This window comes from Triticum dicoccoides, chromosome 7B, assembly GCF_002162155.2.
Source record: "Triticum dicoccoides isolate Atlit2015 ecotype Zavitan chromosome 7B, WEW_v2.0, whole genome shotgun sequence".
NCBI classification, from domain to species: Eukaryota; Viridiplantae; Streptophyta; class Magnoliopsida; order Poales; family Poaceae; genus Triticum; species Triticum dicoccoides.
In genome coordinates, this window is record NC_041393.1 from 365,680,830 (window position 1) to 365,707,935 (window position 27,106).

The following is a 27,106-nucleotide window of genomic DNA, read 5'->3' on the forward strand; positions in this document are numbered from 1 at the left end:
CCGAATCTCTAAATGTGTCTGGCGTTGCACTATGAGACTTATGCTGAAAACACACAAATAGTTTAAAAGTGCCATAGGCTTGGAAAAGCCAAAAACTTATGGAAAAGCTTAACGTCCGAACTAAATCAAACTTTTTGTGCCAATCCGAAAATTGGTCTTAAAGTTTTTGTGCTTTTATCGTGCATTAATTTACACATCCGATCTCAAGACTTCAAGCGGGTCAGCCTACGGCTTCAACCTCCTTATACCGAAGGCGGAGTGCTTCTCTCAGGCCAGTCGAGCGAATTAAACTTGAGCGGCTTTAGAGAGAAGCAAAGCTATCCGGCTATTGACCATACACTCGAGTCAAAAAAGGAGTGGTAGGAAAAGACTTTGCAACGACAAGAAGAAAACACATTTACTATAAAATGGCTCATATAAATTTTAAGATCCCCCAATCATCATGGGTAATGGGAGTTTCTTTTAACCAACAACGTATGTGAGCATGGTCGAACCAAACACAAATTAAAAAATTCAAAACTTTGAGCATGAAAGCGACTTAGCTGGTTAATGTGCTTGGTGTCGATGTGCGGCCCGAGCTTACGATGGGACGAGGTCCCAGCCCCCAAGTCGGTCCCGAGGTGGTAGAGAGAAGAGCTCGGCACTCCAAAGTGGCGACATAGCACGACCAATGTGGCGAGGTGGAACCCCCAGTCCGTCCGAGGCGACGGGGCAGGCCAGCAGTATGACGCCGAATTTCCTGGCGTGGGTTAATGAAGTGATGACGAAGCCCCCGATCTAACCGAGGTGACGTGGTACGTCGGTATGCCGTGGTGACATCGCTGCCCAACCCGGATCATTTGCCTTGTGCCGAACACTCTATGAGGTAGAGCTCTCTGAGCGATGCCAAAGTCCCCGAGGCAACCGAACATGTCGGTATGACAGTTTGACCAACAAGGTGATCACGCGAGCCGATTTATGCTGATTGTGACGATGATGTCGTCTTGCCGAAGTGACCGCGTGACACAATCTAAGTCAATTACCTGCACACATAGAATAGTGCAAGCCAAAGTAATAACGAAAAATAAAAAATAAATAATCTTCTACTTAATTCATTTAAGTGAAGTAAAAAGGTTGAATAAATATGGCCTGGGCGACAAGGTCAGCTCGGGGAGCGTCAATGCGAAAAAGCCGACACAAGGACGCGCGTTAAAGCGATGCCACGACTTGATCGACACAGGCGGGACGACGACTTCGGCTTGCCGAGCTTTTAGCGCGGCCCAACCTAAATAGATTGCCTGCACAAACAAAGTAGTGCAACCAAGAAATAATAATAATTAAAAAAAAGAGGTGCATAATTAATTAATACAACGTGAAAAAGTTTGGTAAAATATGGCCTGAGCGCTAAGGCTAGCTCGAGGGCGCGATGGCGTTGTGGCACGGCGATGTGTAGAATTTCTGTGTCAAAATAATGCAGAACACGCCAAGAAAAAATATTCTGTGTATAATAGTGCTAAACGAATAAGTTGGAAAAATAAAACCTGAACGCCAGCTGCGACGACTGTAGCAGACCAAAGCAAATGGATGACCTGATCCATGCCGAATCATGCTACAAAGCCAGTCCTCGATATGCTTAGTAGCACTTTTATTCTGCGTATTTGTCAGAAAAAGTAGAAGAGAATCAGCGGTCGACTACGCAGGTATTGAATTAAAAAGGTAAAAGAACAAATCTCCCTGTTGTATGCACGAGGTCATTATCTCCACGTCATTGCTATGGCAATACCAAGAAAAACATGTGTAGCTCCTATTACGTGGACACAAGCAGTCCTAGTAATACTAGGTGTACTTGCACATGGGAAGTGCATAAAAGGAAGATGATTAGCGAAAAGCATAGATTGCCTTGTAATTAAATAATGAAGGAAAGAGAAACAATGATCGGATCTCCTTGTAACTGTGCGGAGCCGAACTATTGTCGACATCAGATGCATGTTCTGTACAGTATTGCGTCATCTCCTCGGCTGGTTCACCGCCGTTCGGATTGCTTTTTTTTATACGAGGTGTCTGTCGGTCGGCGCATGGCAAACCGGGTTGTTGAGAAGATAGCCAGGTTGGAGTGGCCCGGAGGAGCTCTTTTAACGATGAGCTAAACTTATCAAGGCAAGCTCGCCCAATGGTCCGACCTCGAAAATTAGGAAACAATTAGTATCATGCGTTCTTTGATAAGTACGTATCCAAAGACAAACTACTTATTTAAGTATTCTATTTCCTCAAGGCTTATAATTTAATAAGGAAGAGATATGATTAAATGAGGTAGAAAGAGAGAGAAGTTAAATCTCCCTGATGATCTCCTAGTGCCCATAGCGATTTTAGAGGGAAGAAAAATTAGCCATGTGCTCGGTGCTCCACGTGAAGTAGTAGTACTAGTTGTCAGAACTAGTACTAGTGCGTAATCCAAGTGGTGGTCACGGACTCAGGGTGCTCCCCGATCGGTCCACCTCGAGACCGAGTGCTAGCATGTCCCGACTCTTCTTGCATAGAGCAACCGCAAGCGCGTACGCGCATAGGACAACTTTTGATGGCAGTAGCTCGATCGATCTAATCATCTGCGGTCTTCATGTGGACAGCAGACGTACGGCAACCGCCGCCATAGATCAAATCGGATCGGTAGTATAAGATTAATTCTAGATGAACCTGTGAACAGGAAATAGCACGGCGGACCAACAAAAAGGTTCTTGCGCAGATTAAACTGTGAGAAATATATCTAATTTTTGGAAAAACAACACCTGATCCATGTCGCCAATGCGGATGAAGACAACCCATCGAACCGTGACGATCGCTTAGCAGGCTCTCAATTAAAGCACCAATGTCGGTTCTATATCCGGCATATCTTGTAGTAGGGTTCCTAAGCTAAGCATCTTGGAGCGATGGTAACATGTACATGGGATTTTACCCAGTTTCGGGCTCTCTCAAAGAGATAATACCCTACATGTTGCTTTTGATTTTATTCATATGGGTGTAGTATAGAGTACATGTATCTACCACGAGATTGTAGTAATGAATATATGATCGTCTATTGACTAGCCTAGCCTCAGTTTATATATGCACCGTAGGCCTAGGGTTTAGAGGAGTCCTTATCTTGTGCGCCAAGTCTTTGCGGAATCCTCCTTGTATTCGGCACAGGCTGCCCAAAGTGGCCCATTAGTGAATCATCATGGGGTCCTCGGCCCGATCCAGCTGGTCGGGAGACGACGTGGTGAGTACCACCTAGTCTAGGACACCGTCAACCACCTTGCCCCGCGAGTCGCTTGCACGTTAAAGAGGGGCTCTTGAGCATCGCGTCTTAGGAGCTCCTACTGGCTCTTCAGCCCTCACCCCTTGGCCTTGACCACGGCATCGCGACCTGGCATACCAACGGCGGCTGAGCCTGCTCGAGGGCCGGGACCCGAGGATGTAGAGCACCTAGGCAAGCGGGGAAGAGGGTGATCGTCACGGGCCCCGCCTAGTGACGCTATCGTAGATGCATGAATGGGCACCACCCAGGGGAATCACAACGAGCCTGCTAAAAGATAAGTCACATGCGCCATGATATAAGCCTTGAAACCCGCTCACCCAAGTCTCGCAGTCCCACTCCGGCAGTTTCACTCCCCTTTCCATTTCTTGGGCAGCTGCTTGCACGCCAAGGGGGACCTCATGAGCATCATGCCTCATGAGCTCTCACCAGACCTTGGCCTGCTCACCTCCTAGCCTTGACCACGGCATCGCGACCTGGCATACTAGCGACGACTGAAGCCTGCCTGGGGACTGGGTCCCACCGGCGTAGAGCACTACGCTACCTAAGGGAAAGAAAAGGGGGGAATCATGCTAGATTGTGATACGTGATTTCATCATAAAACAAAAAGAGTGACGCTAGAATTAAAACATTTCAATCCTTACATGCCCCGCGGGGCTAGTTCTAATTCCGCGGAGGGAAGCAAAAGGAGGAAGGCTTCGACTAGGCCAGCACGCGTCACCGACGACGCCGAGCGGGAGCCGCTGCCGTGCTCCGACCACGGTAGCAGCTTGGCGGCACGTAGCTCTCGTTGCTGGACTTCAGAGATTTGCTGGGCTCAGGAGAATCGCTGGATTCCCAAGAATCGTCGTTGCTGCCGGAGGAGGTGCTGACGGGAACGGAAGAAGATTTGACGCCCTCGGCCATGTCCCGTGGGCTGCTTCCTCCAGGGTAGCACATGAGTTGCCGGCCCTCCTCGTCGAAGACCTTGAAGAATAGGGTAGAGGCGCTGTCGTATTGCAGTGGATCGCGAGGGCCCCCTCTGCTCGGTAGCCTCGGGCGACCTCGCCCCATCCGCGGGTCATGAAGACGTCCCTGGGGGCACCACCTCGACCTCAACTCCGGTGGCCAGGCTGCAGCACCTAGCGTGTTGCAGCCACAACCCAAGTGGCCCCCTTAGTGGCAGCTCATCGACGAAGAACCTCGGGAGCCGGATCCACGAGCTGGGCGGCATCGCTGCCCACACCACGAACTTGCGCGAGCTACCCTCAGTGTGGGTCCGCGGCTCGGCAGGCAAGACGGTGGCGGCTCGTCCTTCGCCGCCTGGGATTGCTCGCCGTCGTCCCATGCACGGGCATATGGAGGAAGAGTAAAGCCGGGCGAAGGCCTCGATTTCCAAGGCCTGTTCACCTCCTGCCTCGCACCAGTGTCGCAGGGATGGCGGACTGGCTTCTTCAGCGGGAGAGGATCAGGCCCCTCCTGAGGGGCCTTCCCTTTTTTAGCCACAGAAAATCTTCTAATAGGCGCCATGGAAGCAGAAGCAAGATGTAGAAGGAGGAGGAATGAGCAGCAAGAAGACAGAGGAAGAGATGAACGAGGGGGGCTCTGCCCCTCCCCTCATTTACAGCTAGAGGGAGGCCAACCGCCGGCCTCCACGACCTCATGCAATGATGATATTCTGCATGCAGCTTCGACTCGTCAAGTCGAACGATTGCCGAGGCAGCATGGGGAAGTGGAGACGCCCACGTCCCATCAATCGCCACGCGTCGTTCAAGGCTGCAGGCGGTTAGGGCCCGCGGTGCTCCGCACTTGCCCTTTGGCTTCGCCTAGAAGCCAAGTCCGAGCGTGTCTTGGGCCTGGGGGCTATTGTCAGCGTTCTGGATAAGGGGGTACCCAGACTTGCCTGCCTGCGGCCCACTACATGCCTTCATCGACGGCCTAGTACGACCCAGCTTTAGCTTCGACAACTAGAGATCCTTGCAAGGGGGCAAGCCTTGCGAGGCGGACGACGCCAAGACCTCCAAGGGGATCAGCCTCCTCAGGCTGGCTCCCGAGGGGCGGAGAGTTCTATGCAAGGTGCACCTCACGAGTTTCAGCTGACGTGAGCCATGACGACCAATGTCAGGCGGGCGACAGCGGGGGCAGAGTACCAGTTTCCTCTTTGGTGCAACGGAGGCAAGCAGTAGGCGTAGAGTCCCGAGGAATCAGCCAAAGGTTTCCATTCTGGTGTAACGAGACCAAGACCGCCAGGACGGAGGTCATCATCGAGCCCACCGCAGCATCATGACCAGAGGCTTTTCGCAAGCGAAGACCACTTTAGTCAGGATAGGATGTACTTCCTGTCCTCCTTCAAATCTGGCCGTTGTGGGATCCCTTCCCGCCAACATTTGGGAAGAGGACCAAGGCCACTATAAATAGGACTTAGCCACTACCATAGGTGCTAACGGGAACAGATCGGATCCATTCTCATCCGACCACCTCACCAGCCCTCTTGAGCTCAAGAACACCTCACCTCCTGAGGCCAGTTCATCCACTGTACTAGTTCACCCTCAGTCCTTCGAGGCAATCCACCAAAACGCTGGAGTAGGGTATTACACCGGACGGTGGCCTAAACCAGGATAAACTGATGTGTATCTCTGTCCCTTTGAGCTCGACGTGCTAGGCTTAGAAGGTCGCGAGTAGACAGGCTGGGTAGGTTGAGATCTCCGCACGCACCCTAGAGTTCGAATCTATCAAGGGTTTGTAGAACCCGAAATCCGACAACTACGATGGTATGATTGAGGTGTGTAACTGTGGAGGGGGGCACCGCACATGGTTAAGAGAAACTTGTGTGTTCTAGGGTCCCCCCTGCCCCCGTATATAAAGGAGCAAGGGTGAAGCCGGCTGGCCCCTAGGGCGCAGCCCAAGAGAGTAGTCCTACTAGGACTACTAGTCCTAGTAGGATTCCACCACAAGGGAGAGAAGGGGAAGGAAGGAGAGGGAGAGGGAGTAAGAAAGGGGGTGCCCCCCCCTTCCCTTGTCCTATTCGGACTCCAAGGGGGGGCCTTCCTAGCCACCATCCTCTCTCTCCACTAAGGCCCATGGTGGCCCATTAGTTCCCCGGGTGGTTCTGGTAACCCCTCCAGCACTTTGGTTTTACCCGAAACTTCCCAGAACTCTTCCGGTGCCCGAATAACATGGTCCAATATATCAATACTTATGTCTCGACCATTTCGAGACTCCTCGTCACGTCCATGATATCATCCGGGACTCGGAACAAACTTCAGTCATCAAAAACACATAACTCATAATACATATCATCATCGAACGTTAAGCGTGCCGACCCTACGGGTTCAAGAACTATGTAGACATGACCGAGACTCATCTCCGGTCAATAACAAATACCGGAACCTGGATGCTCATATTGGCTCCTACATATTCTACGAAGACCTTTATCGGTCAAACCGCATAACAACATACGTTGTTCCCTTTGTCATCGGTATGTTACTTGCCTGAGATTCGATCGTCGGTATCATCATACCTAGTTCAATCTCGTTATCGGCAAGTCTCTTTACTCTTTCCATAATGCTTCATCCTGTAACTAACTCATTAGTCACATTGCTTGCAAGTCTTATAGTGATGAGCATTACCAAGATGGCCCAGAGATACCTCTCCGATACACGGAGTGACAAATCCTAATCTCGATCTATGCCAACCCAACAAACACCTTCAGAGACACCTGTAGAGCATCTTTATAATCACCCTTTTACGTTCTGACATTTGATAGCACACAAGTGTTCCTCCGGTATTCAAGAGTTGCATAATCTAATAGTCTGAGGAACATGTATAAGTCATGAAGAAAGCAGTAGCAATGAAACTGTAACGATCATAATGCTAAGCTAACGGATGGGTCATGTCCATCACATCATTCACCTAATGATGTGACCCCGTTTATCAAATGACAACACATGTCTATGGTTAGGAAACATAACCATCTTTGATTAACGAGCTAGTCAAGTAGAGGCATACTAGGGAGACTGTGTTTTGTCTATGTATTCACACATGTACTAAGTTTCCGGTTAATACAATTCTAGCATGAATAATAAACATTTATCATGAAATAATAAAATAAATTATAACTTTATTATTGCCTCTAGGTAGATGTAGAGGTAGCGTGCCGATGGCGATCACATCGACCTTGGAATCATTTCCCACACGCATCGTCACCTCATCCTTAGTCGATCTTCGTTGAATCTGTAGCCCCTGTTTTGAGTTGCAAATATGAGCAACAAAACCAGTATCAAATACCCAGGCGCTATTACGAGCATTAGTAAGGTACACATCAATAACATGTATATCAAATATACCTTTCACTTTGCCATCCTTCTTATCCGCCAAATACTTGGGGCAGTTCCGCTTCAAGTGACCAGTCCCTTTGCAGTAGAAGCACTCAGTTTCAGGCTTAGGTCAAGACTTGCAACACTTGATGCTCCTTTTTGATTTCTACCTCCGCAGCCTTTAGCATTGTGACGAGCTCGGGAATTGTCTTGTTCATCCCTTGCATATTATAGTTCATCACGAAGCTTTTATAGCTTGGTGGCAGTGATTGAAGAACTCCGTCAATGACACTATCATCAGGAAGATTAACTCCCAGCTGAGTCAAGTGGTTATGGTACCCAGGCATTCTGAGTATGTGTTCACTGACAGAACTATTCTCCTCCATTTTGCAGCTGTAGAACTTGTTGGAGACTTCATATCTCTCAACTCGGGCATTTTCTTGAAATATTAACTTCAACTCTTGGAACATCTCATATGCTCCATGACGTTCAAAATGTCTTTGAAGTCTCGATTCTAAGACGTAAAGCATGGCACACTAAACTATCGAGTAGTCATCAGCTTTGCTCTGCTAGACGTTCTTAACGTCATCAATAGCATCTGCAGCAGGCATGGCACCTAACGGTGCTTCCAGGACATAATTCTTATGTGTGGCAATGAGGATGATCCTTAAGTTACGGACCCAGTCCGTTTAGTTGCTTCCATCATCTTTCAACTTAGCTTTCTCTAGGAACGCATTAAAATTCAAAGTAACGGTAGCACGGGCCATTGATCTACAATAACATAGACATGCAAAATAACTATCAGGACTAAGTTCATGATAAATTAAAGTTCAATTAATCATATTACTTAAAAACTCCCACTTAGATAGACATCCCTCTAGTCATCTAAATGATCACGTGATCCAAATCAACTAAACCATGTCCAATCATCACGTGAGATGGAGTAGTTTTCAATGGTGAACATCACTATGTTGATCATATCTACTATATGATTCACGTTCGACCTTTCGGTCTCAGTGTTCCGAGGCCATATCTGCATATGCTAGGCTCGTCAAGTTTAATTCGAGTATTCTGCGTGTGCAAAACTGGCTTGCACCCGTTGTATGTGAACGTAGAGCTTATCACACTCGATCATCACGTGAAGTCTCGGCACAACAAACTGTAGCAATGGTGCATACTCAGAGAGAACACTTATACCACGAAATTTAGTAAGGGATCATCTTATAATGCTACCGTCGTACTAAGCAAAATAAGATGCATAAAAGATAAACATCACATGCAGTCAAAATATGTGACATGATATGGACATCCTCATCTTGTGCTCATGATCTCCATCACCGAAGCATCATCATGATCTCCATCGGCACCGGCGCGACACCTTGATCTCCATGCTAGCATCGTTGTCGTCTCGCCAACTATTACTCCTACGACTATCACTATCGCTTAGTGATAAAGTAAAACAATTACATGGCGATTGCATTGCATACAATAAAGCGACAACCATATGGCTCCTGCCGGTTGCCGATAACTTTGTTACAAAACATGATCATCTCATACAACAATTTATATCACATCATGCCTTGACCATATCACATCACAGCAAGCCCTCCAAAAACAAGTTAGACGTCCTATACTTTGTAGTTGCAAGATTTACGTGGCTGCTACGGGCTTCTAGCAAGAACCGTTCTTACCTACGCATCAAAACCACAATGATTTTTCATCAAGTGTGCCGTTTTAACCTTCAACAAGGATCGTCCATAGTCAAACTCGATTCAACTAAAGTTGGAGAAACAGACACCCGCCAGCCACCTATGTGCAAAAGCACGTCGGTAGAACCAGTCTCATGAACGCGGTCATGTAATGTCGGTCCGGGCCGCTTCATCCAACAATACCGCCGAATCAAAGTAAGACATTGGTGGTAAACAGTATGAGTATTATCGCCCACAACTCTTTGTGTTCTACTCATGCATATAACATCTACGCATAGACCTGGCTCGAATGCCACTGTTGGGGAACGCAGTAATTTCAAAAAAAATCCTACGATCACGCAAGATCTATCTAGGTGATGCATAACAAAAAGGGGAGAGTGTGTTCACGTACCCTCGTAGACCGAAAGCGGAAGCGTTTCAATAACGCGGTTGATGTAGTCGAACTTCTTCGCGATCCAACCGATCAAGTACTGAATGTACGGCACCTCCGCGTTTAGCTCGATGACGTCCCTCGTGCTCTTGATCCAGTTGAGGACAAGGGTGAGTTCCGTCAGCATGATGGCATGGTGACGGTGATGATGATGTTACCGGCGCAGGGCTTCACCTAAGCACTACGATGATATGATCGAGGTGTGTAACTATGAAGGGGGGCACCGCACACGGTTAAGAGAAACTTGTGTGTTCTAGGGTGCCCCCCTGCCCCCGTATATAAAGGAGCAAGGGGAAGGCCAGCCGGCCCCTAGGGCGCGCCCCAAGAGAGGAGTCCTACTAGGACTACTAGTCCTAGTAGGATTCCACCACAAGGGAGAGAGGGGGGAGTAAGGAGAGGGAGAGGGATTAGGAAAGGGGGCGCCGCCCCCCTTCCCTTGTCCTATTCGGACTCCAAGGGGGGGCCTGCCCTGGCCGCCCTCCTCTCTCTCCACTAAGGCCCATGGTGGCCCATTAGTTCCCCGGGGGGTTCCGGTAACCCCTCCGGCACTCCGGTTTTACCCGAAACTTCCCGGAACTCTTCCAGTGTCCGAATAACATAGTCCAATATATCAATCTTTATATCTCGACACCTCGTCATGTCCGTGATCTCATTTGGGACTCCAAACAAACTTCGGTCATCAAAAACACATAACTCATAATACATATCGTCATTGAACGTTAAGCGTGCGGACCCTACGGGTTCAAAAACTATGTAGACATGACTGAGACTCATCTCCGATCAATAACCAATAGCGGAACCTGGATGCTAATATTGGCTCCTACATATTCTATGAAGATATTTATCGGTCAAACCGCATAACAACATATGATGTTCTCTTTGTCATCGGTATGTTACTTGCCCGAGATTCGATCGTCGGTATCATCATACCTAGTTCAATATCGTTACCGGCAAGTCTCTTTACTCGTTCTGTAATGCTTCATCCCGTAACTAACTCATTAGTCACATGGCTTGCAAGGTTTATAGTGATGATCATTACCGAGAGGGCCCAGAGATACCTCTCCGATACACGGAGTGACAAATCCTAATCTCGATCTATGCCAACCCAACAAACACCTTCAGAGACACCTGTAGAGCATCTTTATAATCACCCTTTTACGTAGTGACGTTTGATAGCACACAAGGTGTTCCTCCGGTACTCAGGAGTTGCATAATCTCATAGTCTAAGGAACATGTATAAGTCATGAAGAAAGCAGTAGCAATGAAACTGTAACGATCATAATGTTAAGCTAACGGATGGGTCATGTCCATCACATCATTCTCCTAATGATGTGACCCCCCTTTATCAAATGACAACACATGTCTATGGTTAGGAAACATAACCATCTTTGATTAACGAGCTAGTCAAGTAGAGGCATATTAGGGACACTATGTTTTGTCTATGTATTCACACATGTACTAAGTTTCCGGTTAATACAATTCTATCATGAATAATAAACATTTATCATGAAATAAGGAAATAAATAATAACTTTATTATTGCCTCTAGGGCATATTTCCTTCATATTGCTCTAATGCTTCACTTATATCTTTTTAGAGCATGGCGGTGGTTTTATTTTATAGAAATTGATGAACTCTCATGCTTCACTTATATTATTTTGAGAGTCTCTAAACATGATGGTAATTTGCTTTGGTTATAAATTTGGTCCTAATATGATAGACATCCAAGAGGGATATAATAAAAACTTTCATATAAAGTGCATTGAATACTATCAGAAGTTTGATTCTTTATGATTGTTTTGAGATATGAAGATGGTGATATTAGAGTCATGCTAGTGAGTAGTTGTGAATTTGAGAGATACCTGTGTTAAAGTTTGTGATTCCCGTAGCATGCACGTATGGTGAACCATTATGTGATGAAGTCGGAGCATGATTTATTTTTTGATTGTCATCCTTTGTGTGGAGGTCAGGATCGCGCGATGGTTAACTCCTACCAACCCTTCCCCTACGAGCATGCGCGTAGTACTTTTTTTTGATAACTAATAGATTTTTGCAATAAGTATGTGAGTTCTTTATGACTAATGTTGTGTCCATAGATTATACGCACTCTCACCTTCCACCATTGCTAGCCTCTCTTGTGTCGCGCAACTCTTGCCGGTACCATACACCCACCATATACCTTCCTCAAAACAGCCACCATCCCTACCTATTATAACATTCCATAACCATTCTGAGATATATTGCCATTCAACTTTCCATCATTCCATTTATTATGACACGCTTCATCATTGTCATATTGCTTTGCATGATCATGTAGTTGACATCGTATTTGTGGCAAAGCCACCTTTCATAATTCTTTCATACATGTCACTCTTGATTCATTGCACATCCCGGTACACTGCCGGAGGCATTCATATACAGTCATATTTTGTTCTAAGTATTGAGTTGTAATTCTTGAGTTGTAAGTAAATAAAAGTGTGATGATCTTCATTATTAGAGCATTGTCCCGGTGAGGAAAGGATGATGGAGACTATGATTCCCCCACAAGTCGGGATGAGACTCCGGATGAAAAATAATTAAAAAAAGAAAACAAAAGAGGCCAAAAAATGAGAAATGCCCAAATAAAAAAATGAGAGAAAAAGAGAGGAGGGGCAATGTTACTATCCTTTTTCCACACTTTCATATACTTCATGATAGAGACTCTCCTATGATATCACTTTCATATACCAGTGGGATTTTTTCATTGTAGAACTTGGCTTGTATATTCCAATGATGGGCTTCCTCAATTTGCCCTAGGTCTTCCTGAGCAAGCAAGTTGGATGCACACCCACTTAGTTTTCTTTTAAGCTTTCATAAACTTATAGCTCTAGTGCATCTGTTGCATGGCAATCCTTACTCAGTCACATTGATATCTATTGATGGGCATCTCCATAGCCCGTTGATACGCCTAGTTGATGTGGAACTATCTCCCTCTTTTTGTCTTCTCCACAACCACCATATTCTACTCCACCTATAATGTTATGTCCATGGCTCACGCTCATGTATTGCGTGAAAGTTGAAAAAGTTTGAGAATACCAAAGTATGAAACAATTGCTCGGCTGAAACCGAGGTTGTGCATGATTTGAATATTTTGTATGATGAAGATGGAGCATAGCCAGACTATATGATTTTGTAGGAATAGCTTTCTTTGGCCATGTTATTTTGAGAAGAGATAATTGCTTTATTAGTATGCTTCAAGTATTGTTGTTTTTATGTCAATATTAAACTTTTGTTTTGAATCTTACGAATCTGAACATTCATGCCACAACAAAGGAAATTACATGGATAAATATGTTAGGTAGCATTCCACATCAAAAATTCTATTTTTATCATTTACCTACTCAAGGACGAGCAGGAATTAAGCTTGGGGATGCTTGATACGTCTCCAACGTATCTATAATTTTTTATTGTTCCATGCTATTATATTATTTGTTTTGGATGTTTTATATGCATTAATATGCTATTTTATATTATTTTTGGGACTAACCTATTAAACTAGAGCCCAGGGCCAGTTCTGGTTTTTCCCCTATTTTTGTGTTTCGCATAAAAGGAATACCAAATGGAGTCCAAACAGAATAAAACCTTCGCGATGATTTTTCTTGGACCAGAAGACAACGAGGAGACTTGGAGATGAAGTCCGAGGAGCCACGAGGCGGCCACAAGGACGGAGGGTGCGCCCCCCACTGTTGTGGGCCCCTCGTGCACCTCCTGACCTAATTCTTTCGCCTATATATTCCCATATATCCCCAAACCAATAGAGGCATCCACGAAAGCATTTTTCCACCACCGCAACCTTCTGTACCCGTGAGATCCCATCTAGGGGCCTTTTCCGGCGTCCTGCCGGAGGGGGATTCAATCATGGAGGGCTTCTACGTCAACACCATTGCCCTTCTGATGAAGCGTGACTGCGTGAGTAGTTTACCACAGACCTACGGGTCTCTCGCTCTCTTTGATTCTCAATACCATGTTTTCCTCGCTGCTGTTGGAGATCTATTCGAAGTAATACTTTTTTTTGCAAATGTTTGCCGAGATCCAATGAATTATGGATTTATGACCAGCTTATCTATGAATATTATTTGAATTTTCTCTGAATTCTTATGTGACGACCCATGTCATTATTATTATAGATAATGACACTAGTCCTTGGATTATTTCTTGACAAAATATTGTTTTGTCAAATAATAGTCCATGTCAGAGATATGCAGCAGGGAAATAGTTAGAGATGGTCTTTTATATTACAATACCATGCCACGCAGGGCTAAAAGTCTCAAGTAGGCTTCTCACATGTTCGCCAAATTATTACATCTCCTAACACCGGAGTTCCAACTAGAAGTACCAGATAGATGATGATAAAATAGTTCCTGGATTACATAGCTAGGTCATAGTTACTTATTCATCCCAACCCCCATATGTGGCATCCAGATCGTACATAGCACTAGATGGATCCACATCTAGGTCCCCTGTGTAGTTGTAGCCATCACCATTGCTCTCCTCACTTGGTGCAGTAGGATTCTCATACAAGCTTTGCTCTATGAAAAAGATGATTAATAGCAAGAGTGAGTACAAAGTACTCAGCAAGCTCAAATAGCAAAATGCAACACTCATGATAGCTCAATATAAATCAACAAGTCCTACCTCAACTCAACATCTTTCAAAATAAACATTTGTTGCGGAAGTTCATTTCAATTTATAAAAGCTATCAAACACTCGTATTGCGAGATAGACCACTAATAGGTCCCCGTAGTCTCCAATCCAAGAGACTGGCATGAATTCATGTTTTTCTTTAACTCTGCAGAGTTTGTATCACTTTACCCATAGAGCTCGGAACCATAATTGCCGCATGCATTTCCTTAGATGCGAGACATGGTTTAGAACCTAAGCCTTTTCCCATTGTGTATATTATATCTTCACCCGGCTAGTGTCATTAGCCGTTGTGTCGGGTTTCGGAACCCGCACTCCACCAACGCTTAATATATAGCGCTTGCTAATGCACCCATCCGGCATTAGCTTGGGACTCATCGCCCATCCTACTACTACTTACCCATGTGGAGAGTATAATAACTTGATGGTATTGGGCTCAACCCGTCATAGACGAGACCATGGTTGAAACGGTTGTAGGACGCATAAAACGAGTGAAAGTTATTTAATATTAATATCATAGCCATATGTAGAGGGCCCACCTTCCAGTATATCCATTTCGGGCACCCTCTACCCACCAAATAATTATAAAAAAATGGATTAGCTGCTCCATCAGCTAACCCAACTATTTGCCAACACTCACTCCACACAACTTATCTCAAAAACATTTTATGCAAGTCGATGATAAGATACAGCAAAGAATTTTTTTTTAAGAATAGTTCTAGTCAGCATGATCAAGAAGAGCTTGCCTGAGTTGTCGTACTCAGACCCAGACTCGATTTGCTTCTGTAGCGCCTCCTTCTTTGGACTGTACTCGCTTCCTGCGGTTCGACAAATATATATATTTCGAGAACTAAGTCGAGTGAATACGAGGGAAATAAAAATATACGTCGGTGAAGTGTGGTCATCCTACAGTCAAACATTATTATTTCTTTTATTACCTAGTATTCTTTTTACTAAGCTTGCATTAGTAGGTGGATTTAGAATAGATAATTATTAGATGTGCACCTGGTAATTACTAGACCACAATCCTACACGTGCCCTCTCCCTTTCTCAATTTCCAAGTCTGTCTCTCCTGTACTAGTCCTCCACCGAACACAACACACACGAGTACTAGTCCACCAAGAACAGAACACATGTACATGTCTTCTCTCCCTCCTATTCCTCTACTCCTGAACTAGCCAGACCGGCCATGCCGCCGGTGACGGGGAAACATGCTGCTCCGCCGCTGCCGGACCTTCCACCCTCTCTCTCTCCCCTGATCCAAATCCCTATTTTTTCAGGATTCAGCCCCAAACTCTCTAATCCCCTCTCAGATTTGACTTGCAGGTGAGGCTCTTATTGGGCTTTGATTTCGCTGCTCCAGATCGAAGCTCCCGGCGTTGGCGGCCGCGGTGCGCTGGGTGTTGCAGATCAGAGTTCAAAGGCATAGCCATGGAGCATATCAAGCATAAGTGCAGGTTAGTGATGCGCTTGTTCCTCTCCCTATTTTTTTATGCTCAAGTACTCAGATTTAGTAAATTAATTTAGTCTCATGTGCATGTGTGTGTACTGAACCAATTCCTCTTGTGCAAGATGTGGGTGTACTAATGTTGTACAATATCTTGTCTCCTTTTATTATACTTGCTTAAGGCACTATCCATGCTTTCTTGTACTGTTGATTTTAAGATCTGTGATAGTTGATACTACTGGAATGATTTAGCTTTTGTGTGCATCCGTGAAGAACTAGTGAGGAATATTGTGGGTGCATCTGGGTTGGGCTTCTTTGTGAGTGTGAGTGCTATAGGAATGACAGAAGAACTCACCTTTCTTCTTTTGCCTTCTCTGCTGTTTCTTCTAGTGTTGCTCCTACTTCCAGATCCCAGTCCAGTTGGCTAAGTTCTTGTTCTAGCCTTCCTCCTTCGATCTACTATGATTTCTCAGGTCACCATCTCTACTTATTGTTCTTGGATCTTTGTTGGTTGCAGATAGAAAGACTAAGACAGTGGGAGGAAGACAAGTTGCTGGTTTGGCTTTTTGGGGAAGAATGGAGACGACGTGTGAAGTCTTGGCAATGGCTTGCTCTGCTCTCTCTCCTTTTAATATCAGAAAACCCTCTTCCTTGGCTGGTATGGCTGCCCATCCCTTCTTTACCGTGTTGCCTTTGTGGAGCCTTTCTATTGGCTAGGAGTTGCAGCCCATGCCTAGACCAACTGTTGGTCAATTGACTACTGATATACATATTATGCACGTGATGGTGGTGGTCAAATGTGTATCCCAAATGTGTCTTGCTGTCTTGGTTGACCCAGAGATATTTTTTTGTTGGTCTAAGTTTGGTGTGGCATTGTTGTATAGCTTAGCATAGTCTGGTCTACCTATATATTTTTTTGTTTCCAAAGATTTGTAATATAACTGTACAACTGTACTGTTTGAGATGTGTGAATATAAATATATATTTGAGTGGTTATGCTTGTTGAAGAAATCTGAAATGTATTTTTTTAGGATGCTTAATAAATTGTACTTAATTATCTAATTAAGGGTGGAATTACTATATGACAAAAATACGGGTCGTTACATCCTACCCTCCTTAGAAAAAGATTTCGTCCTCGAAATCAAAACCTACATGAAAAGGTTTGAGTAGGTCGCTCGTAGGTCTTTCTCCTTCTCCCACATTGCCTCACAGACTGAGTGGCCCTTTAATTAAACCTTGAAGAATCGAATTGTTCTTGTCCTGAGCTTGCAGTTTTCAACTTGTAGTATCTTCAATGGTCGTTCTTCATAGGTCGGGCCTGGTTGCAATTCAATTTCCAAGTGTGACACTTGTGGTGGTGGCTTGTTGCATTTCCTAGGTTGAGATATGTGGAAGATACCATGAATCCTTGATAGGTGTTGTCGTAATTCCAACTTATAAGCAGATTTCCCCTCCTCTAAAATTTTAAAGGGCCCAACATATCTAGGACTTAGCTTCCCTTTGATTCCAAAGCGTCGAACCCCTCTCATTGGTAATACTTTTATACACACCTTTATGTTCATAATCTACTATCACTCCATTAGCAGCCAAGCAATCCATCCCAAGGATTATTTCTAACCCTGACATCTCTATGACATGCAGGTTTGCTAAAAAATTGGTGTTGTGGATTGTTATTGGTTGATTTCTGCACATTGCCTCTACTGTAATCTTCCCTCCAGGTGAGTTAACTCCTAAAGCTTTTTCCAACGGTGTGCATGTTAATCCATTCTTATTCACGAAATCTTGAGAAATAAACAAGTGAGCGGCACCGGTATCAAAAAGAATTGTACCAACTGAAGGAGGAATGAGTAGTTTACCGATGACAACATCTGTAGCTTCTTCTAGTTGCTCTGCAGCCATATAATTCAGCCTTGGCTGTCCTCCTACTTGTCCTCCATGCCCAACTCCTCTTGCTGCATAGCTCATAGGTCCGCCTTGTCCTCGCCCAGCTGGTGGACGATGCACTTGAGTCTGCTGCATAGGTGGCCTTGTAGGATTTGCGGGAGGAGAGGTGCAATTGAGCTTGTGGTGTCCTGGTCTCCCACAATTGAAGCAAAGTCCTGTACCGGTCATACAATCACGAGTAGCATGACCCTTTCCACACTTCCCACATTTAGGAACAAAGGTTGGCTGAGTAGGGAATCTAGGCCGTGGTGGTGGCATATGAGGACGCACTGGTCCATGCATCATAAGACGTGGGTGCTGCATCATGGGGTGTGGATCTACCCTAGCTTTCTTCCTTCTCTCTTCACTTAGGTTGGCATGTTCATTCTCCAGTACGAAGGCCCTGTTGACAAGGTCTTGAAACTGGCTGATCCCGTGAATTGAGAGGTGCATTTTCAGGAATGGATGCAGCCCCTCCATAAACTTTTTCACCTTCTTGGCTTCTGTGTTCACATCATCTGGAGCATACCTTGCCAAATCATTAAATTGGTTTAGGTAGTCGTTTATCCTCTTGCTACCTTGAGTTAGATTGCGAAACTCCCTCTTTTTGATATCCATCTTTCCCTTTGGAATATGGGTTTGACAGAAATTCTTCTTGAACTCCTCCCATGTGATAGGCTGATTATTTGCTCGGTTAAGGCTGAAATTTCTCCACCAAGCTGCTGCTGGTCCGGTTAACTGGTGCGATGCATATCTCACCTTCTCTTCATTTGAGCACCCTACGGTTTCTAGATTATGTTCTACTTCTAATAGCCAGCCATCCGCCTCTAGTGGATCCACCGCCTTGGAGAATGTGGGTGGCTGAGTTTTCAAAAATTCTCCCAAGCTAACTCCCGCACCGGGTAGGTGTGCTCCTCCAGGAACTAGTCTTGTCAGTATCGCTTCGAGCAAGCGGTTCTCGTTATCTTGGGACTCCCTTCGAGAATTCTCCATGAACTTAAGGACATCTCCCAGATTGCCTTCTCCACCCATAAGTCCAGAAGTTCCATCATTGCCAACTTCTGGGTTGCTTGGAAGTTGCACCGGTCTAGGTAGAACACTTTGATCTTCTGAAGCTGGAGTACCCCCATGCTGATCATGGGCGCTTGATCCCAAACGAAAGATAAGGTCTTGCTCACTCAAACCATTGTTATTCATCCTGCATTTTTTTTGTTGGTTACTTATTTGCATGATTATTGATTCAATCAGCAAGCAGAAGTGCAAGTGATATCAATAAATAGCATGCTATCCTTAATTTGTAGTAACCAGACATGGAGTGCAATCCTGGTGGCAATTGCCTCTTACTAACCAGAATGATACAACTCTAATTACTCATGTGTCTCTCATAGGACAATGGCAAACCTATTACTTCTGTCTTGTAGGATTATGTCCTCCTCTGTCTTACTCACTAAAGCACACAATAGTAAGGTACTACGAGCCTCCTAATGCACACAAGTTATATACTACAGAACAAGCACTTATATTACAACCAATACGTCACATAAGTCTTAATTAAGGGCATAACTGCATTACAACTAGGGTTCAGATCCTACTAGTACATAGGGGACAAACTCTGCCTTCCAGTTCACACATACCTTACATAAACCCACATGTTCAGGCTGCCACTACACTAACTACCGCTGATCCCAAAAGACTAGTCTATGGCCAAGGTGTCCCACGCCTAAGAGTCTGGCAGATTGGAACTTGATTAAGTGATGCCGCTACCACTGCCATTGTTGCTACCGCTGCCACGCCATTGTTGCTACCGCTGCCACTTCCATTACTTCCGTCGCTGCCACTCGCGCCAAGCCCAAGTACCCTTGCATAGGTAGCAGCCTCCTTGTACTCCCTCGAGCTGACACTCATGTGTGGGTGGATAAAGTCAGGTTGGTGTAGTCGTGGAATAGGGAAGTGGTGTAGCTGTTGCTGCTCTATATTTGGCTGTAGGGCTGGTTCTAGTTCAGCTATATGTTTAGGTAATGGCTGGGGTGGTGTAGGTGGTACGTTTGGTGAGGTGGAATTAATTAGTGGTGCAATATAGCAAGTATGGGTTCAACCTAAACTATTACAACCGTCTCTAACTATCTGCGTGGCCCTCGAAACCATGGCTCTGATACCACCTGTGAAGACCCATGTCATTATTATTATAGATAATGACACTAGTCCTTGGATTATTTCTTGACAAAATATTGTTTTGTCAAATAATAATCCATGTCAGAGATATGCAGCAGGGAAATAGTTAGAGATGGTCCTTTATATTACAATACCATGCCACGCAGGGCTAAAAGTCTCAAGTAGGCTTCTCACATGTTCGCCAAATTATTACATCTCCTAACACCGGAGTTCCAACTAGAAGTACCAGATAGATGATGATAAAATAGTTCCTGGATTACATAGCTAGGTCATAGTTACTTATTCATCCCAACCCCCATATGTGGCATCCAGATCGTACATAGCACTAGATGGATCCACGTCTAGGTCCCCTGTGTAGTTGTAGCCATCACCATTGCTCTCCTCACTTGGTGCAGTAGGATTCTCATACAAGCTTTGCTCTATGAAAAAGATGATTAATAGCAAGAGTGAGTACAAAGTACTCAGCAAGCTCAAATAGCAAAATGCAACACTCATGATAGCTCAATATAAATCAACAAGTCCTACCTCAACTCAACATCTTTCAAAATAAACATTTGTTGCGGAAGTCCATTTCAATTTATAAAAGCTATCAAACACTCGTATTGCGAGATAGACCACTAATAGATCCCCGTAGTCTCCAATCCAAGAGACTGGCATGAATTCATGTTTTTCTTTAACTCTGCAGAGTTTGTATCACTTTATCCATAGAGCTCGAAACCATAATTGCCATATGCATTTCCTTAGATGCGAGACATGGTTAGAACCTAAGCTTTTTCCCATTGTGTATATTATATCTCCACCCGGCTAGTGTCACTAGCCGTTGTGTCGGGTTTCGGAACCCGCACTCCACCAACGCTTAATATATAGCGCTTGCTAATGCACCCATCCGGCATTAGCTTGGGACTCATCGCTCATCCTACTACTACTTACCCATGTGGAGAGTATAATAAATTGATGGTATTGGGCTCAACCCGTCATAGACGAGACCATGGTTGATATGGTTGTACGACGCATAAAACGAGTGAAAGTTATTTAATATTAATATCATAGCCATATGTAGAGGGCCCCACCTTCCAGTATATCCATTCCGGGCACCCTCTACCCACCAAATAATTATAAAAAAATGGATTAGCTGCTCCATCAGCTAACCCAACTATTTGCCAACACTCACTCCACACAACTTATCTCAAAAACATTTTATGCAAGCCAATGATAAGATACAACAACAACAACAACAAAGCCTTTAGTCCCAAACAAGTTGGGGTAGGCTAGAGGTGAAACCCATAAGATCTCGCAACCAACTCATGGCTCTGGCACATGGATAGCAAGCTTCCACGCACCCCTGTTCATAGCTAGCTCTTTGTCGATACTCCAATCCTTCAGGTCTCTCTTAACGGACTCCTCCCATGTCAAAATCGGTCGACCCCGCCCTCTCTTGACATTCTCCGCACGCTTTAGCCGTCCGCTATGCACTGGAGCTTCTGGAGGCCTGCGCTGAATATGCCCAAACCATCTCAAACAATGTTGGACAAGCTTCTCCTCAATTGGTGCTACCCCAACTCTATCTCGTATATCATCATTCCGGACTCGATCCTTCCTCGTGTGGCCACACATCCATCTCAACATACGCATCTTCGCCACACCTAACTGTTGAACATGTCGCCTTTTAGTCGGCCAACACTCCGCGCCATACAACATTACGGGTCGAACCGCCGTCCTGTAGAACTTGCCTTTTAGCTTTTGTGGCACTCTCTTGTCACAGAGAATGCCAGAAGCTTGGCGCCACTTCAACCATCCGGCTTTGATTCGATGGTTCACATCTTCATCAATACCCCCATCCTCCTGCAACATTGACCCCAAATACCGAAAGGTGTCCTTCCGAGGTACCACCTGGCCATCAAGGCTAACCTCCTCCTCCTCACAGCTAGTAGTACTGAAACCGCACATCATGTACTCGGTTTTAGTTCTACTAAGCCTAAACCCTTTCGATTCCAAGGTTTGTCTCCATAACTCTAACTTCCTATTTACCCCCGTCCGACTATCGTCAACTAGCACCACATCATCCGCAAAGAGCATACACCATGGGATATCTCCTTGTATACCCCTTGTGACCTCATCCATCACCAATGCAAAAAGATAAGGGCTCAAAGCTGACCCCTGATGCAGTCCTATCTTAATCGGGAAGTCATCGGTGTCGACATCACTTGTTCGAACACTTGTCACAACATTACTGTACATGTCCTTGATGAGGGTAATGTACTTTGCTGGGACTTTGTGTTTCTCCAAGGCCCACCGCGTGACATTCCGCGGTATCTTATCATAGGCCTTCTTCAAGTCAATGAACACCATATGCAAGTCCTTATGCTCCCTATATCTCTCCATAAGTTGTCGTACCAAGAAAATGGCTTCCATGGTCGACCTCCCAGGCATGAAACCAAACTGATTTTTGGTCACGCTTGTCATTCTTCTTAAGCGGTGCTCAATGACTCTCTCCCATAGCTTCATTGTATGGCTCATCAGCTTAATTCCACGGTAGTTAGTACAACTCTGAACATCCCCCTTGTTCTTGAAGATTGGTACTAATATACTCCGTCTCCATTCTTCTGGCATCTTGTTTGCCCGAAAAATGAGGTTGAAAAGCTTGGTTAGCCATACTATCGCTATGTCCCCGAGACCTTTCCACACCTCAATGGGGATACAATCAGGGCCCATCACCTTGCCTCCTTTCATCCTTTTTAAAGTCTCCTTCACCTCAGACTCCTGGATGCGCCGCACAAAACGCATGCTGGTCTCATCAAAGGAGTCATTCAGTTCAATGGTAGAACTCTCATTCTCCCCATTGAACAGCTTGTCGAAGTACTCCCGCCATCTATGCTTAATCTCTTCGTCCTTCACCAAGAGTTGGCCTGCTCCGTCCTTGATGCATTTGACTTGGCCAATATCCCTCGTCTTCCTCTCCCGGATCTTAGCCATCTTATAGATGTCCCTTTCACCTTCCTTCGTGCCTAACCGTTGATAGAGGTCCTCATATGCCCGACCCCTTGCTTCACCAACAGCTCGCTTTGCGGCCTTCTTCGCCATCTTGTACTTCTCTATGTTGTCTGCACTCCTATCCAGGTATAGGCGTCTGAAGCAATCTTTCTTCTCTTTAAGCGCCTTCTGGACATCATCATTCCACCACCAGGTATCCTTATCTTCCCTTCTCCTTCCCCTGGACACTCCAAACTCCTCCGAGGCCACCTTACGAATGCAAGTCGCCATCTTCATCCACACATTGTCCGCATCCCCTCCTTCCTCCCAAGGGCCCTCCTTAAATACCCTCTCCTTGAACACCTGAGCTACCTCCCCCTTGAGCTTCCACCACTTCGTTCTAGCAACCTTGGCACGCTTATCCCGCTGGACACGAATCCAAAAGCGGAAGTCAGCAACCACCAGCTTATGCTGGGGTACAACACTCTCCCCAGGTATCACCTTACAGTCTAGGCACGCACGCCTATCTTCTCTTCTCGAGAGGATGAAATCAATCTGGCTAGAGTGTTGGCCACTACTAAAAGTCACCAGATGTGATTCTCTCTTTCTAAAGAGGGTGTTAGCTACAATCATGTTGTAGGCTAGAGCAAAGCTTAAGACATCTTCTCCTTCTTGATTCCTGATGCCATAGCCAAAGCCCCCATGCGCCCCTTCAAAACCTGTGTTAGATGTACCCACGTGGCCATTGAGGTCTCCTCCTATGAAGAGCTTCTCACCAATCGGTACACTCCTAACCATGTCTTCCAAGCCTTCCCAGAACTCCCTCTTGGTGTTCTCATTGTGGCCTACTTGCGGGGCATATGCGCTGATAACATTGAGAACCAAGTCCTCAGCTACCAGCTTGACCAGGATAATCCGGTCCCCACGTCTCCTGACGTCTACCACTCCATACTTGAGGCTCTTGTTGATCAAGATGCCTACGCCATTTCTGTTTGCAGCCGTCCCCGTGTACCACAGCTTGAAGCCGGTATCCTCCACCTCCTTCGCCTTCTGTCCTCTCCATTTGGTTTCTTGGATGCAAAGGATATCAACACCTCTCCTCACTGCTGCATCAACTAGCTCACGAAGCTTCCCTGTCAGAGACCCTACGTTCCAGCTACCTAAGCAAATCCTCCTAGGCTTGGCTAGCTTCCTTACCCTTCGCACTCGTCGAGTCAAATGCGAAGACCCTTGCTCATTTTCCACTACATCCGGGCGCCGATGTAGCGCGCCACTAAGGATGCGACGACCTGATCCTCGCTCACTTGCCACCGTATCTGGATCAAGATACGGCGCGCCACTTGGGGGGTGACGGCCCGGCCCTTGCCCATTTTCCACCACACCCGGGTTCCGATGTGGCGCGTCGCTGATAGGGTTACGCCCCAACGAAATTTTTTGGGTTTCATCTCCATAAGGGTGGCTGAGTTTTTACGTTGGCTCGCCAAGCCTATCACAACCCTCCTCCTTTACCCGGGCTTGGGACCGGCTATGTTGAGACAACATAGGCGGAGTCAACGATAAGATACATCAGAGATTTTTTTTTGAAAATAGTTCTAGTCAGCATGATCAAGAAGAGCTTGCGTGAGTTGTCGTACTCAGACCCGGACTCGATTTGCTTTTGTAGCGCCTCCTTCTTTGGACTGTACTCGCTTCCTGCGGTTCGGCAAATATATATATTTTGAGACTAAGTCGAGTGAATACGAGGGAAATAAAAATATACGTCGGTGAAGTGTGGTCATCCTACAGTCAAACATTATTATTTCTTTTATTACCTAGTATTCTTTTTACTAAGCTTGCATTAGTAGGTGGATTTAGAATAGATAATTATTAGATGTGCACCTGATAATTACTAGACCACAATTCTACACGTGCCCTCTCCCTTTCTCAATTTCCAAGTCTCTCTCTCCTGTACTAGTCCTCCACCGAACACAACACACACCAGTACTAGTCCACCAAGAACAGAACACACGTACATGTCTTCTCTCCCTCCTATTCCTCTGCTCCTAAACTAGCCAGACCGGCCATGCCGCCGGTGACGGGGAAACATGCTGCTCCGCCGCTGCCGGACCTTCCACCCTCTCTCTCTCCCCTGATCCAAATCCCTATTTTTTTTTCAGGATTCAGCCCCAAACTCTCTAATCCCCTCTCAGATTTGACTTGCAGGTGAGGCTCTTATTGGGCTTTGATTTCGCTGCTCCAGATCGAAGCTCCCGGCGTTGGCGGCCGCGGTGCGCTGGGTGTTGCAGATCAGAGTTCAAAGGCATAGCCATGGAGCATATCGAGCATAAGTGCAGGTTAGTGATGCGCTTGTTCCTCTCCCTATTTTTTTATGCTCAAGTACTCAGATTTAGTAAATTAATTTAGTCTCATGTGCATGTGTGTGTACTGAACCAATTTCTCTTGTGCAAGATGTGGGTGTACTAATGTTGTACAATATCTTGTCTCCTTTTATTATACTTGCTTAAGGCACTATCCATGCTTTCTTGTACTGTTGATTTTAAGATCTGTGATAGTTGATACTACTGGAATGATTTAGCTTTTGTGTGCATCTGTGAAGAACTAGTGAGGAATATTGTGGGTGCATCTGGGTTGGGCTTCTTTGTGAGTGTGAGTGCTAAAGGAATGACAGAAGAACTCACCTTTCTTCTTTTGCCGTCTCTGCTGTTTCTTCTAGTGCTGCTCCTACTTCCAGATCCCAGTCTAGTTGGCTAACTTCTTGTTCTAGCCTTCCTCCTTTGATCTACTATGATTTCTCAGGTCACCATCTCTACTTATTGTTCTTGGATCTTTGTTGGTTGCAGATAGAAAGACTAAGACAGTGGGAGGAAGACAAGTTGCTGGTTTGGCTTTTTGGGGAAGAATGGAGACGACGTGTGAAGTCTTGGCAATGGCTTGCTCTGCTCTCTCTCCTTTTAATATCAGAAAACCCTCTTCCTTGGCTGGTATGGCTGCCCATCCCTTCTTTACCGTGTTGCCTTTGTGGAGCCTTTCTTCCTTGGCTGGTATGGCTGCCCATCCCTTCTTTACCGTGTTGCCTTTGTGGAGCCTTTCTATTGGCTAGGAGTTGCAGCCCATGCCTAGACCAACTGTTGGTCAATTGACTACTGATATACATATTATGCACGTGATGGTGGTGGTCAAATGTGTATCTCAAATGTGTCTTGCTGTCCTGGTTGACCCAGAGATATTTTTTTGTTGGTCTAAGTTTGATGTGGCATTGTTGTTTAGCTTAGCATAGTCTGGTCTCCCTATATTTTTTTTGTTTCCAAAGATTTGTAATATAACTGTACAACTATACTGTTTGAGATGTGTGAATATAAATATATATTTGAGTGGTTATGCTTGTTGAAGAAATCTAAAATGTATTTTTTTAGGATGCTTAATAAATTGTACTTAATTATCTAATTAAGGGTGGAATTACTATGTGACAAAAATACGGGTCGTTACATCTTATATGCATGATTTGATATCTTTGCAAGTCTCTTCGAATTATCGGTTTGGTTTGGCCAATTAGATTGGTTTTTCTTGCAATGGGAGAAGTGATTAGCTTTGGGTTCAATCTTGCGGTGTCCTTTCCCATTGACAGTAGAGGTGGCAAGGCATGTATTGTATTGTTGCCATCGAGGATAAAAAGATGTGGTATTCATCATATTGCTTGAGTTAATTCCTCTACATTATGTCATCTTACTTAATGCGTTATTCCGTTATTTATGAACTTAATACTCTAGATGCATGCAGGATAGCGGTCGATGTGTGGAGTAATAGTAGTAGATGTAGAATGGTTTCGGTCTATTTGACAAGGACGTGATGCTTATATTCATGATCACTGCCTTAGATATCGTCATAACTTTGCGCTTTTCTATCAATTGCTCGGCAGTAATTTGTTCACCCACCATATTATTTTCTATCTTGAGAGAAGCCTCTAGTGAAACCTATGGCCCCCGAGTATATTTTCCATCATATAAGTTTCCGATCTATAATTTTAGTTTTCGATCTACTACTCTTGCAATCTTTTACTTTTCAATCTATAAACCAAAAATACAAAAATATTTACTCTATCGTTTATCTATCTCTATCTGATCTCACTTTTGCAAGTAACCGTGAAGGAATTGACAACCCCTTTATCGCGTTGGATGCAAGTTTGTTAGATTGTTTGTGCAGATATTCGGTGATT

General features: G+C 45.1%; 3 long non-coding RNA genes across 3 annotated transcripts; 2 read left to right on the plus strand and 1 right to left on the minus strand.

Annotated features, from left to right (window-relative positions):
- Window positions 1-15,450: 15,450 nt before the first annotated feature.
- Window positions 15,451-16,634, plus strand: LOC119335484. Its single transcript, XR_005161892.1, has 2 exons — window positions 15,451-15,838; window positions 16,346-16,634. It is a non-coding gene; the product is annotated as an uncharacterized LOC119335484 (long non-coding RNA).
- Window positions 16,635-20,026: 3,392 nt separating this feature from the next.
- Window positions 20,027-25,735, minus strand: LOC119335485. Its single transcript, XR_005161893.1, has 2 exons — window positions 25,572-25,735; window positions 20,027-20,342 (listed from the first exon to the last, which is right to left on the minus strand). It is a non-coding gene; the product is annotated as an uncharacterized LOC119335485 (long non-coding RNA).
- Window positions 24,849-26,271, plus strand: LOC119335483. The gene is made up of 2 exons (XR_005161891.1): window positions 24,849-25,226; window positions 25,734-26,271. It is a non-coding gene; the product is annotated as an uncharacterized LOC119335483 (long non-coding RNA).
- The last annotated feature ends 835 nt before the right edge of the window (window positions 26,272-27,106 follow it).